The sequence below is a fragment of the Cyrtonyx montezumae genome, unplaced genomic scaffold (genome assembly GCF_038088225.1).
Source record: "Cyrtonyx montezumae isolate F1298 unplaced genomic scaffold, pur_monq_1.0 scaffold_8, whole genome shotgun sequence".
NCBI classification, from domain to species: Eukaryota; Metazoa; Chordata; class Aves; order Galliformes; family Odontophoridae; genus Cyrtonyx; species Cyrtonyx montezumae.
In genome coordinates, this window is record NW_027072089.1 from 38,637,260 (window position 1) to 38,649,366 (window position 12,107).

Sequence of the window (12,107 nt, forward strand, 5' to 3'; positions counted from 1 at the left end):
CATACAGATCTCAAGTAATTCTCTCTAGAATAGGCAAATTAAATAGAAGAGCAAACTAATGGATTTTTGATGTACAATTATGAAATTAATCAAAAGCTCAACTGGTCAGATACATCTATATTGAATTCTGCTGTTGTGAAAATGCTCAGATAAAGTGTAACATATGTACATGTAGCCTAGCTACTCATTGCATAAAAGTTCACATAGAAAGACTGAACTTCAGACATCAAAGGCAAGAAGAATCTCTGCAAACTGTTTCCATGATCAAAGAGATATATAATAAATTATTTCCTTACACTGTTCAATATTTTTCATAAGAAAAGACTGTCGAGTTCCTTGCTGCAATTCATGTTCATCTCATCTCTGCAACAGATGTGATTTATACAGATTACAAATCCAAGTCTAAGATAAGCAAAAAAATGTATTATGTTATGGCAGTAATCCCACAGTACTGACAGAATCTAAAGCTATTGTATGATCTGCGTGATTATTATGTAATTATTTTGTTGGTTTGTCAGAGGGGCTTTTTTTCAATTTTTTCATATCATTCTTCTCAGACAGTTGAAGTCCTCTTGGGAAAAAAACAGACAATCTTCAACAGTTCAGAAAGGATACTACAAAGGCTTTGATATGTTCATTTTCAGAATATATAACTACACAAAAAAAACCCCAACAAAGTACTTAGGTTACAATTGCATCTAGACAGAGGATTGAATATATATATATATACATAAAGGACCTCTTTCTCAAAGGAACTGGTTATCTGGACAAGAAAACAAAAATGCAATGGAAAGGCCATTGAGAGCAGCAGCACAGTTACCTTTGTGTTCAAACAGACCATCAGGTTACTGTTGTTCAAATTCTAGCCATGAGCATTAAAAACTGAAAGAGCTGAAGAGACTCCAGTCTTGAAGTACTGCAACATTAAGTACAAAACTGAACTTCTCATGGAGGTTCCCAGCAGATGAATAAATGGAGTTCTAGACATGTAACAACAGGAATCTACTACAGAGACCTGTAACCTGTGAATATAAAAAGTGGCAAAAGTTCAGACACATAAATTTTAATTAAAAAAAATCCCTTACATTTGCAATACCAAAATGTTTTCTTTTGATTAGTACAAACTGGGAGAAAGTTTAAAACAATTACAGTCATACCCTACTGCAAGGACAATTGCAAAGGATAAGGTAGGCTTTCCTTACACTTAAAAGCACAAAGTTAGCACAGGAATAAAAACTAAAGTGACTAACATTTCCTCTTTTAATGGCTTTATTGAGCAGACAGAATAGGCATTTCACACTCAATAGCACAGAGTACTACTCTGTGATACTTGGTTATTAATTGCTACTACACATGGGATAACTGCACAAAGCAGTCACATTTGAAAAATATTTTGTGCCTGAGTATTTACTCCTCATATAAATATCGCCTGAGCAATTTTTAATTCAGTACTTATTTACCGAAACTTCTATTTCCATCCTAACTTTGTGAAGCACTGAAAGTTCACTAAATAAACCAACCTTTTTCCCTATACTAACCAAAAATTAACAAAAACAAGCCAAAGGCAACTGCTTTTTAACTTTCATCCAGTTTCTCATTATCATTCCCCTTCTCATCTCCTCCTTCAGTCAAATGCTTGGATCAGAGCCTTGCTTCAAGGCTTACTTCATAGGTAAAAGGCACTTGTTCATTTTAATGACTGTCACCCTCTCAACATGAATACTAGAAAGGCTTTACTCTTTTATTCAAATAATGGCTCAAGTATTAGGAAAATAAGCGTCATGTAACATGTTTCATTCTGGGCATGTAATGAACTTGAGAGTAGCAATTGTTTATAGTCCTGTCTACAATTTCTTCTGTCTGCTGGAAGCTGTGGAAGTCGGAGAGCACAGTTATCCAGTGAAAAGACCAAGATAAAAATCCAGAAGTGCTAGGTCTGAATCAGACCATACCCATCACTTTTTGACATTTTTTTTATCATAAAATAGAGCTTGTTGGGCCTGTGGCACCTCAGTGAAGTAAACATCACTGTCAGTTCTACTTTACATAGTTTTTTCACATTCTTAGGGCTCTGGGGAAAACCCGACTTTTCAGTTTCTCATCTGTGACAGACACGCCTGTCTCAGTTATCAAGACCTAGAGTTTTGTCTTACTAGACAGCATCTCATCAAAGATCAAATTTAGACTAGTGCATTCCCAGTGCATTTACTGCTCAAACATTGTTCAAATATATTTTTTGTATAAGTCATCAGGAGGTAAAACTAAGGAAAGAACAGACTTAGTTTTAAATTTCACCACTATCTAAGATCCATGGTGAAACTAAATGTTAGACTAACATTTCCAAGTACATGGTAAATGCCATCAAATATCTTGTTTTACCATTGAGGGTTTTGTTATGGTAGTAGTGATCTACTGTGAATGAATATCAAATTAATGTAGCTGAATCATTTTTATACATTTTCAGTCTGATACCTCAAAAAAGAATGTCAAATAATGCTGAGTTTCTGACCAAGATTTGCTATAAGAAGCCAAATATACTCCCCACTATCATCCAAGAAAATGTTACAACTAGGACTACCCAGTACCAAAGGACTACCCATTTACCAAAGCTACCCAAGGAACTAGCCAGGTATTCACTGGATTTTCTTCTTAGAAATTCAAATTAAATACAATGTCCTCTGGCTTGATTTGTCATGTTGAGATCTGCCCTAAGGATTCCATCAACAAGGTGCTGTTGCCAGCCATCCCTGCCAGGTTCTTGCTGCCCAACCCCAAACCCACATCTGAACAGCAAGTTTCCAACCTGCAGGAGTGCCTACAGGGCACACAGACCTGGGCTGCACCCTCACTTGGAAAGGATTTGTAAATAACACAGTTCCTGACATATTAGCAAGAGAAGTAGAATAGCTGGTCTGTATTCTACCATGCGATCTTCTGCAGGCATTTGAAAGAAGACATATAGATACCATTTTATTTTCATATCTCACTCTGCAAATCTACAGATTTCTCCACACATGGGACAAATGGACTTGGCCACTGAGACTGCTTTTCAACATGGTGTCAGAATGCCTTGAAGCTTTCATTCCACCAGAAGACAAAATAGGCACGTCCATCACATTTAAATGCACATTGTATTTTCTTCTTTTCTATAAATACTGAAAATATTATGTATTTTTTTCTGACATTAATGATGGTGCACTCATATTCCATTATAGAAGGACCACTGAGTGGTAAAACCCATTTCTCTTCCAAAGACAATTTCTGTCCTAATGTAAAAGGGAAAATCTACCAGTTCTGAAACAGGAATGCCAACAATCTTAAATACCACATGTGCCCTACTACTTATTCCATAGCTGCAAAATATGTCCTCTTCCTCCACAACTAGTTTTTAGATGAGACCATAACACAAAAACTTTGCCTGTACTTTATCTTTATGAAAGAAATCAACTAACAAAATCCAAAATTAACACATTCTACTGACTGGGACTGGGAATTCTTTCAAATGCTACTAAGGACTTCTTCAGCTTACCACCAGGGCTAGGGTCACAGCACCAAATCCTGTGATAACCTTAAACAAAATGTGGATATCCCTGCAGAATGAACCAGATACATCACATTATTACCATTACTATTAGCTGCTTTAGACTCTTCTCAACACTCCCTTCACATCCATCAGCTTCAGTAACCAACCCTGAATTATACTTTTAAGTTCTCTGTGTGTTTCGTTTTGTACTCCTTATTGTTCAGACAAAAAGATTAGCAAGAAATATAATGCATTATGTTGTCTTTGCTGTGTCGCAACAACTGTTTTGCTCAACCTCAGCTCCAGCTGTACAGTACTGTACTTTAGATTTCTTCTTGTTGAGGTACTGGAGCCAGTCACCAGAGAAGAGACATAAAGTATAAAACAAATTAGAGGCTATTTTAATCTGACATTTGATGGCTAAAATATAATTCCTACAGAACTAATTGTTATTGTTTAATATAATAGAAACATCCTTTTATTCACACTGCTCCTCGTTTATTTACAGTGAGTACCAGAATATTGCATTGTGAACGAGTACTTGGGTACAAATATCAAGCTGCTTGTACACTCACACATTACTAGATTCACCACAGGAAGATGCACACCTGCAGCTGTCAAGTTTGACAGGCACTCATTGAAATTTCTGTTAACTCTCTTAAACAGACTTCATTAACCTGGCAGACATAATATGTATGATTTTATCTCCTTTTAATCCATTACATTATTATTTCAAAACATTTTTTATGTCTCCTCATTCCACCCCCAAACTGTTGTCTCCTCCCTGACTCAAACCCTGATTAGATGCATTTGTACTACTGTACTCTACTTCAATTTCCCTCCGTTTCTCCAGAGCTGGGAGGCTAAGTGGGACACTACATCGAAGGAAGGATCTTATTCTGCAGATGGTGACATGACTCTACACCAGTTCAATGTCACAGTAGAGAAGAGGGTCGTAAGGCACTCTGGGGAGATGGTATTATTCCTTTTTCAAGCCTGCACAATAAATAATGCCATATCTGTAAATGACACCTAAGAGAGGAGAAAAAATAAGCTGAGACCCTCTTGCAACTTCACCCTGCATCAAGAAATGCACGTAAAGCAATGTGTAGGATTTCCCAAAGGTGACTCCGTCAGAGCTCTCATTTTTCCTTCCAGAATTCCATTCTCTCTCCTTTTTTCTCTTTACTCTCTGTATGCTAGGTTACTTCTCTTGTTTCTAAGTTGTAAAAATACAGTGTAATCTCCCTCAGACTTTCCTTTCAGCATTTCCCATCTCCCTTGCTGACACAATAGAAGAGATGTCAGTCTCTGTTGTTGTTGCTGTTTTTTTTTTTTTAAGGTAGAGTTTCCTTATAGTCCATTTTTAAAAATACACCATTCCATAATGTAGACATTTCAAACTTGAAAGGACAAGTAAAACAAATACGTAGGCCCTGAAAACTTCAATCACTGCTTGCATTTTAATGATTCATGATCTGTAAGATCACAGTAGTTTACAAAGTTACATGTAATAGACGTGACTTTTTGGAAAAAAAAGAAAAAAAAAAAAGAAAAAACCCACAAACATTAAATAATTAATTATATATCTGGTACTAACGTCCATAATCATTGTCATTATTTCTACAGCATTCCAACAGCAGTAAGGAAAAAGCAATACATTCAGGTCTCATGAACTTCGTTTGGCGAAGGTGGCCTTTCTTGGATTTGCAGTGCTCTCTTGCGGTCAGATCAGGCACCTACAATCCAACAACGTTCTACCCTAAGACCTTAGTCTTTCAGCCACTACAGCTACTCTCAAAATGCAGCAAAATGCCACAGGCATAAAAATCTGCCAAAACAGATGGTTCTAGAGACATATGGGCTCTCTTTCTCTATTTTTTCTTAATCCCCACTGGGCAAGTTACATAATTTGTTAGTTTATAAAAAAATATTCTCCAAATACTTAACTATTTGAAGATAGTGTTAAAAAAACTCCTATAAACTCAAATCAGCACCAACATTAGATAAATTGATGGGAAATCCTTTCTTTGCTCCTCTGCTTTGAGGTGGTAGATTCAGGAAGAAAACTCTTAAGATAGGTTGTGTCTTACTTGAAACCTTTGCTTCCATCTTACTAAACATACATCATAAACTCTCACATATTTATATAACGATAGCAAGAATTCCTCAAATCCTCACAATCTTCCAAAATCATTGATCTACAGGCATTCAAGAGAAGAAACAAAACAAAAACAAAACACTGTGACTGGTTTTCATACTGTCTTTTGTCTCAATTAGACTAGACCATTTCAGTTTTTACCAGATTCAAGATTGTCCATAATAAGTTAGAAAAATGTGAACAAGGAAGAAAGGAATGAAGAAAACCTTGAACTGGGAGGCAGAAAAAACTGAACTGAAAAGTGTAAACATTTAGCATCTCCCACTGATTTGGGCATTTTGCTTTACACAAAATATCCAACTATATTTCACTGTTTTTATTAGCAGTACAAAATGAATCGCTAAGGGAAAGATAATATGTAGCATATTAAGTGTAATATTTAGGCCTGTTTCATGTAAAAGTTTCAGAGATATGTTTTTAGGGAAACAATCCTCTTTTCTCCTCCTGATGCTCTTCTCTTCCCACTAAATTTAAATTGTCCTTCAAATACTTAGGAGTTTATAAATAACCTTGACATTTTTCCTCTCTGTTACTAATTGAAAGTAATTGTAGCATCACTGTTGGGAGAATCAGCCTTGAAAAATAAAGAAACAGAAAACTAACCTGCAGTAAATTGTCATTTTTACAGACAATAGTCAAATTACTAAGTGTAAACCAGGATGAGACTTGAAATTCTTCCTTGAGATTATTATCTCTTTGAAGTAACAAACTTGTTTTTAAAGAGCAGATATATTTATTTCAAAGATACTGTAATCTTCTCTAAGCTTGCATAAGCTAAGAAGATGTTTCAAAGTCTTAAGTGAAGAGCATAAAAATATTTTCCTAAATGATTTTCTAGCTAGAGCGTTATAGCATCTTTTAAAATACTTTCGAATAGATTAAAGACTAAATAGAGTTATACTTACTATTTTGCTTTAGATGTCTTTGAAAGTGATGAAATTCAAAGACTTAATCCTTATCTGTGTATAGGGAACAGTGCACATAAACAACAGCAAGAGGATGAGTAAAGCTCTTTAACTTTTTATTTTTTTTCTTCATAATCTTCTTGAATTATTCTCCTTCCTTCTGGAAAGCAGTAATTCCTTTTTATCCCCCCAAAAAACAAGACTAATGAAATTACATTTTATGTATATATAGTGTATATGTTTTGTACATGTTCTGTAACTTCTGCTTATATTATACACAATTTGAGTTGACAGAACAAGTCCCGACATATTGATTTACTAAAGCCTAAAAAAAGATGACATCCAGTTGGAGTAGGATGTCTTTCTCAGTATCTTCACTGAGAGAATGAAGTCTAATCTCAGCTCTTACAAAATATCCAGAAAACTATTGCCAAGAGCTATGAAATTTCCAGCCATGGAAATCCTGTAGTTTGACACCAGCAGATCAAACAGAAAGCGAGACTATAGAAAACCAGTCTTCACCATTTCTGCTTTCCATGGTGCTGCTTGTTATTACATGAAGGCATCAGGGTGATAAAATACTGAAGACACCAAAATATTTTTGTTAGCTTATACTTTATCTTACTTTGACATTGTTTAAATTTTTCCATTTTAAATTACACCTAAATTAAAATGATGTGTTTGTGTTATTCTACCATCTCCAAACAGAAAAAGTACTGACAAACAAAAAATATATGTGGCCAGTTGATATAGCAGTCCAGTGGGTTGCTAAACCTACATGGGTTTAGTCTTCATACATGAACTTCAGGATGAAAAATTCTTTTCAATTATCAAATTCACTTTATTTTGGTATATACTTGTCACTATTCATGTTTAATGCTTGCTTCTGTCATATCTGAAAAAAAAATAATACACTAATATTTTGGAAGAGAGCAATGAATTAAATCACTATAAGAGCAACTTTTAAGAGTAACAGTAAATATATATACACTTTTTTTTATTGTTTAAGGATATTGGAATTCTAGTATTACATTGGTTAAGCCACAGAAAAAAAAAGGTATACTGCTGACACTTAAACTTTGTTTTTTAGTACAGGGGTGCATAGTATTGCATTTAGTGTGGGCCAGAAGTTTCGTATCACACAGTACAACTACTATGAGCTTTAATACAGTGAATCCTCTTTTTGTCAATATGTTAAGTGTTCAACTTACAGGCTTGTATCCAATTTTTAAAAATGGAAATAACGTTTATTCATACTTTGTAATTCCACTTAGTTTAATTCTTTGGTGTTCTACTGGTTCATTGCTAAAACCAAAACTGGTAGGATGGCTTTCAAATTACATTTTTTGACAGGTAGGAGCATCTCAGCACTGGTAAAAATATGGAATGGCCGTAAGTATCATTAGCATTCAAAATGCAAAATTTTCAGAAATACTGCAATTCAAACTTCGTTGTTGTTGTTTGATTGATTGATACAATGTTGTTTGTTTTCTGTTGTTTTGTGTTTTGTAAGGATTTTTTTGAAAGGCAAGGCAGCTGGAAACTTATTAAACTGCAGTGTAAGAAATCCTGAAGATACAATAAGCAGGGCTTAAGCTGAAAGTCTTCTGAATTAACTAAGTACACCACCATACTGTCAGACTAGAGTACAGTTTCAATGCCACTATGCACAACCTAAAGATTGGTCCCTGCCTTCATTGAAAAGGCTCTATAAAATTTCACAAAATTGATAATTGTATATTTTACCAACCATAGAGGAAAATTTGCAGGCTCCAGTTTTGCTGTGGACACAACTCACCCCTTAAATCCAGGCTAACTGGTTATTTGATGACACCGATTTTGGAGCCCCTGGCAGATAGTGTGAGTGGGAACAAACTTGTCAACATTACCAATGAAATTAGAGTCTTGAAAATAAATCACGCGTATGTTTAAAACACACAAGGCCCCTTCCCATGAGTCCTACATCTACCCTTCATACAAAGGAAAATAATCAGTCTTAAAACTGCAGTATTTGTGAATTACATTGCATTTCTTCAATCCTATCCACAGTCACACTGATAGATCTCTCAAAACCTTGGCAGAAAACATAAATTTCAGTCTGAGTTGATTGAAATTTATAATCAACATTTAAAAGAGTATAAAACTGTGGTTAAGAAGAGGTATTGATCTCAAAATATTGTTTCTGACAACTTAAAAGTAAACATTAGTAAAGAAACATTAGTATACTGAAGTACATTATGCAATATATTTTTTCAACATTTGGAACACTGCTGCAGCAATAATATAAAATGATGCACACTTCTATTTTATACCTGCTGATTTTTTTGTTGGCAGGATATATATCTGGTTTTATTTGAATCAAAGCAGAACATCTGACAGAGACAGTGAGTAAACACAAGTTTTAGTCATCTCTCTTCATAGTAAACTATGGCACATAGTAAACTTTATGAGTGAATTTCACCGATGATGGATTTTAATCATGAGAATGCTGTTAAGTAGCTTAGAAAGCTTTATTTCTTCATCATTCTTTTACCATTTTTATAGCAAGATATTTGTCTGCATTTTATATCTAAATATGTGACTGGTCAACGTGATTGGTTTCCCTCTTTTTGCAGTGCTGTTTAGAATGTAATGAATTGATCTCGCTTTCTGCAGAAAGAAAAAGTAGGAGGTATTCAAGGTGGTCTCCTTGGAAATGCACATATATTTTGGAACTTTTGATGTTTTATTTTAATATTAAAGCATTCCAAACAGAAAGTTACTTTTCTACAGGAAACATATGGAAAATATGGCCAAAAAAAAGAAAAAAGTGCATAACTTTTGTGTATTATTGTAATGGATACAGTATTTTATGAGTCACAAGTCTCTTCAGGAATGTAAAACTGTGTTAGAATTTCAGCAATTTTCCAGGGTTTAGGAGAATGTCTTTGGTTATCAGATTCACAAGTAATATGCTGGGAAATATATTCTTCTCTCACTTTCATAACACTAAATGTAAGTTAGTCTTGTCAATCTTTTGTCTTGACAGGAAAAAAAAATCTGTTATAAAGCATACTCTGTTTCATCTTTTCTTTTGCTAATGAGATTAGATCCTTAACTATGGTAATGAAGATTATAGATCTGCTTAATTTCTTTACACTTGTCCATCTTTCTGATTCTAAAGCGACTAGTCAGAATGTCACTTTTCTCAACATCTCCTTTACTGCAAGGTTCTTTATATATTTTCCTCCAGAAGTGTACGTCTGAATATTTTTTTACATTATGATTGGAATTATTCACTTTAGTACTAAGAAATCATTTTATTCATATTCCTTCGCCTAGCCCTTGGTCTTCATTTGCACTTTCTCATTGATCCCTTTCACATCCTTCTACCTTGCTCCATTTTCAATCACTGTCTTATTATACCAGTCTGTCTCCTTTACATTTTTGTCTATATTTCTTCATTTGTCATGAATCTATTTCATGCCCCCTATCTCCTTGAATTCAATTTTCCTTTAATTTCATTTGCATTCCATCCAGCATGGTTTTACACACCCCATTCAGTTGAATGGTCTGTTTCACCTAAACTTTTCCCGAGTCCATTTTCATTTTCTTTCAGATTCTCTTTTTTTCCAGCTTCATCTTTGTGGAAAGAAGGAAGCAAAAATTATTTTTATACACAAGGTTATTTTAACTGTTTCAAAAAGACTTTTTGCCATTTAACTAATCTTTACCATGGATTTCAAGCCTAAAGATCAAGACTTCTGTGTAAATTTCAAAGCTGATGAGAATCTACAGTTTAATTTGCTGGATTTAGCAACAGTTTTAGTAGCAGATCTTAGCATGGTAAATATCATACAAATTAGTGACAGTAGGTCAGTCATTTTTAATAGAATAGAATAAGATAGTATATGTATATATGTTCTAGCATACAAAGCTTGGTGCAAAGCCATTTCTTCTCAGAAATTCTGAAATTACTTCAGTAAGAAAGACCAGCCTACAAGAAAAAAGGTTAATCAGAGGGATTTCTGTTGATTGACAGATGCAGCATTCTTCCCTTGATTTTGTTTTTCTTTCTTGATCTCCTTGTCTGTGCATATCAGTGCAAAGCTGTGGATATTACACCCCAATTTCCATTAAGTCTTTTTCTTTTAATCGTTAATGCCTACATGGCAATATTAAAAGACTGATTTTTGAGATGTCCAAAAACCCTTTTCATTTGGCATAGAGATATTATCCTTCCTCACTACTGAATGACATGAGTACTGTATAGTGCGACACATCTATTTTATGCCAATTCAGATGAATGTTTTTAAGACTGAGTAATAGATGAGGAAAGAGAAAACATCTAGCACAAATATTTCTAAGGCAGACTTGAAAAATAACTGAGGCCAAGACAATTCAAGGAAGAATTGTGTAATTAACAATCTAACTGTAAATGAAGTAAAAGACAGTGCTTCTACCATCTTGTCTCCCTGCACACTCTCCACAACACTCTTCATAGCTTAAGACTGTGTGTGTTATCAGTATTCCTCCCAGTGTGTCTATGTAACAGATTATGAGTGACAGAAGTAGTGCTCTTTGGCAGGGCCAGATGTGGGTGGACATACTTCCATATTCCTCTTTTTTTATTCATGTTGATTGAAGGTGTTTTGTTTTTTTTTTGTCTTTTGAAGTTTTGATTATGCTTCTTGATGGGTTCTGTAGACCTTCAGGTAACCTTAAAGGAGCTCTGCAAAGCAACTGCAAATTGCTTTCATTGATAGGTACAATTTGGCTCAATACTGTGTATTTTGACTACAATATGGGATTTACTAAACAAGTCTCCATAACCTTTTCCTCTATACTTGTTTTATGCTTCCTGAAAAGGGAGATTTAGGAATTTTTGAGCACAGTGACTTCTTTATTCCTGCCTCTCTATGCTTCTGTGACATTAGACAGAGAAGTTAGAATTCTATGAAAAGGAGATCGGTTTTAAAGACATAGTATGATCCCTCTAAAAGCATTTTAGCTAAGACTATTTCAATCCATGCTGAAACTGCCAATATCTGATTATTTAGCAAAGTACTGGTCCCACCACTGTTATTTGCATTTAGAAAGGACTTAAGGACCATAAATTTGCATGTGACCTTGTAAGTACTGATTATAGGGCTTGCCCAAGTTGCATCATTTCCCAAAACCATACAATCTTTCATGGAAAGGGGAATGACAGACTGTTTTCCGTCTTTCACTGTAGTGATTCTGTCTTTGCAGACTCATTAATAATCCTGGAACTTATTTTCATTTGTATTCAGCTAACAAATGTAACTAAATCAGTGTCATCAAAGTCCTGATTCCCAACAGGACTACTTATGAGATGTGAGGGAAGTGATAACCCAATAGAAAAGATGAAAGTAACTCACTAGATATTTCCTGGACTGTGCTAAGAGTGGATTCAATAAAAGACTCATTTATTTTCAAAAACATCAACCAAACAGACAAATAGTAAATAAGTAAAGACCATAAATAAGTGAATCCTGTTTGTGTTTCTCTAAGAGGA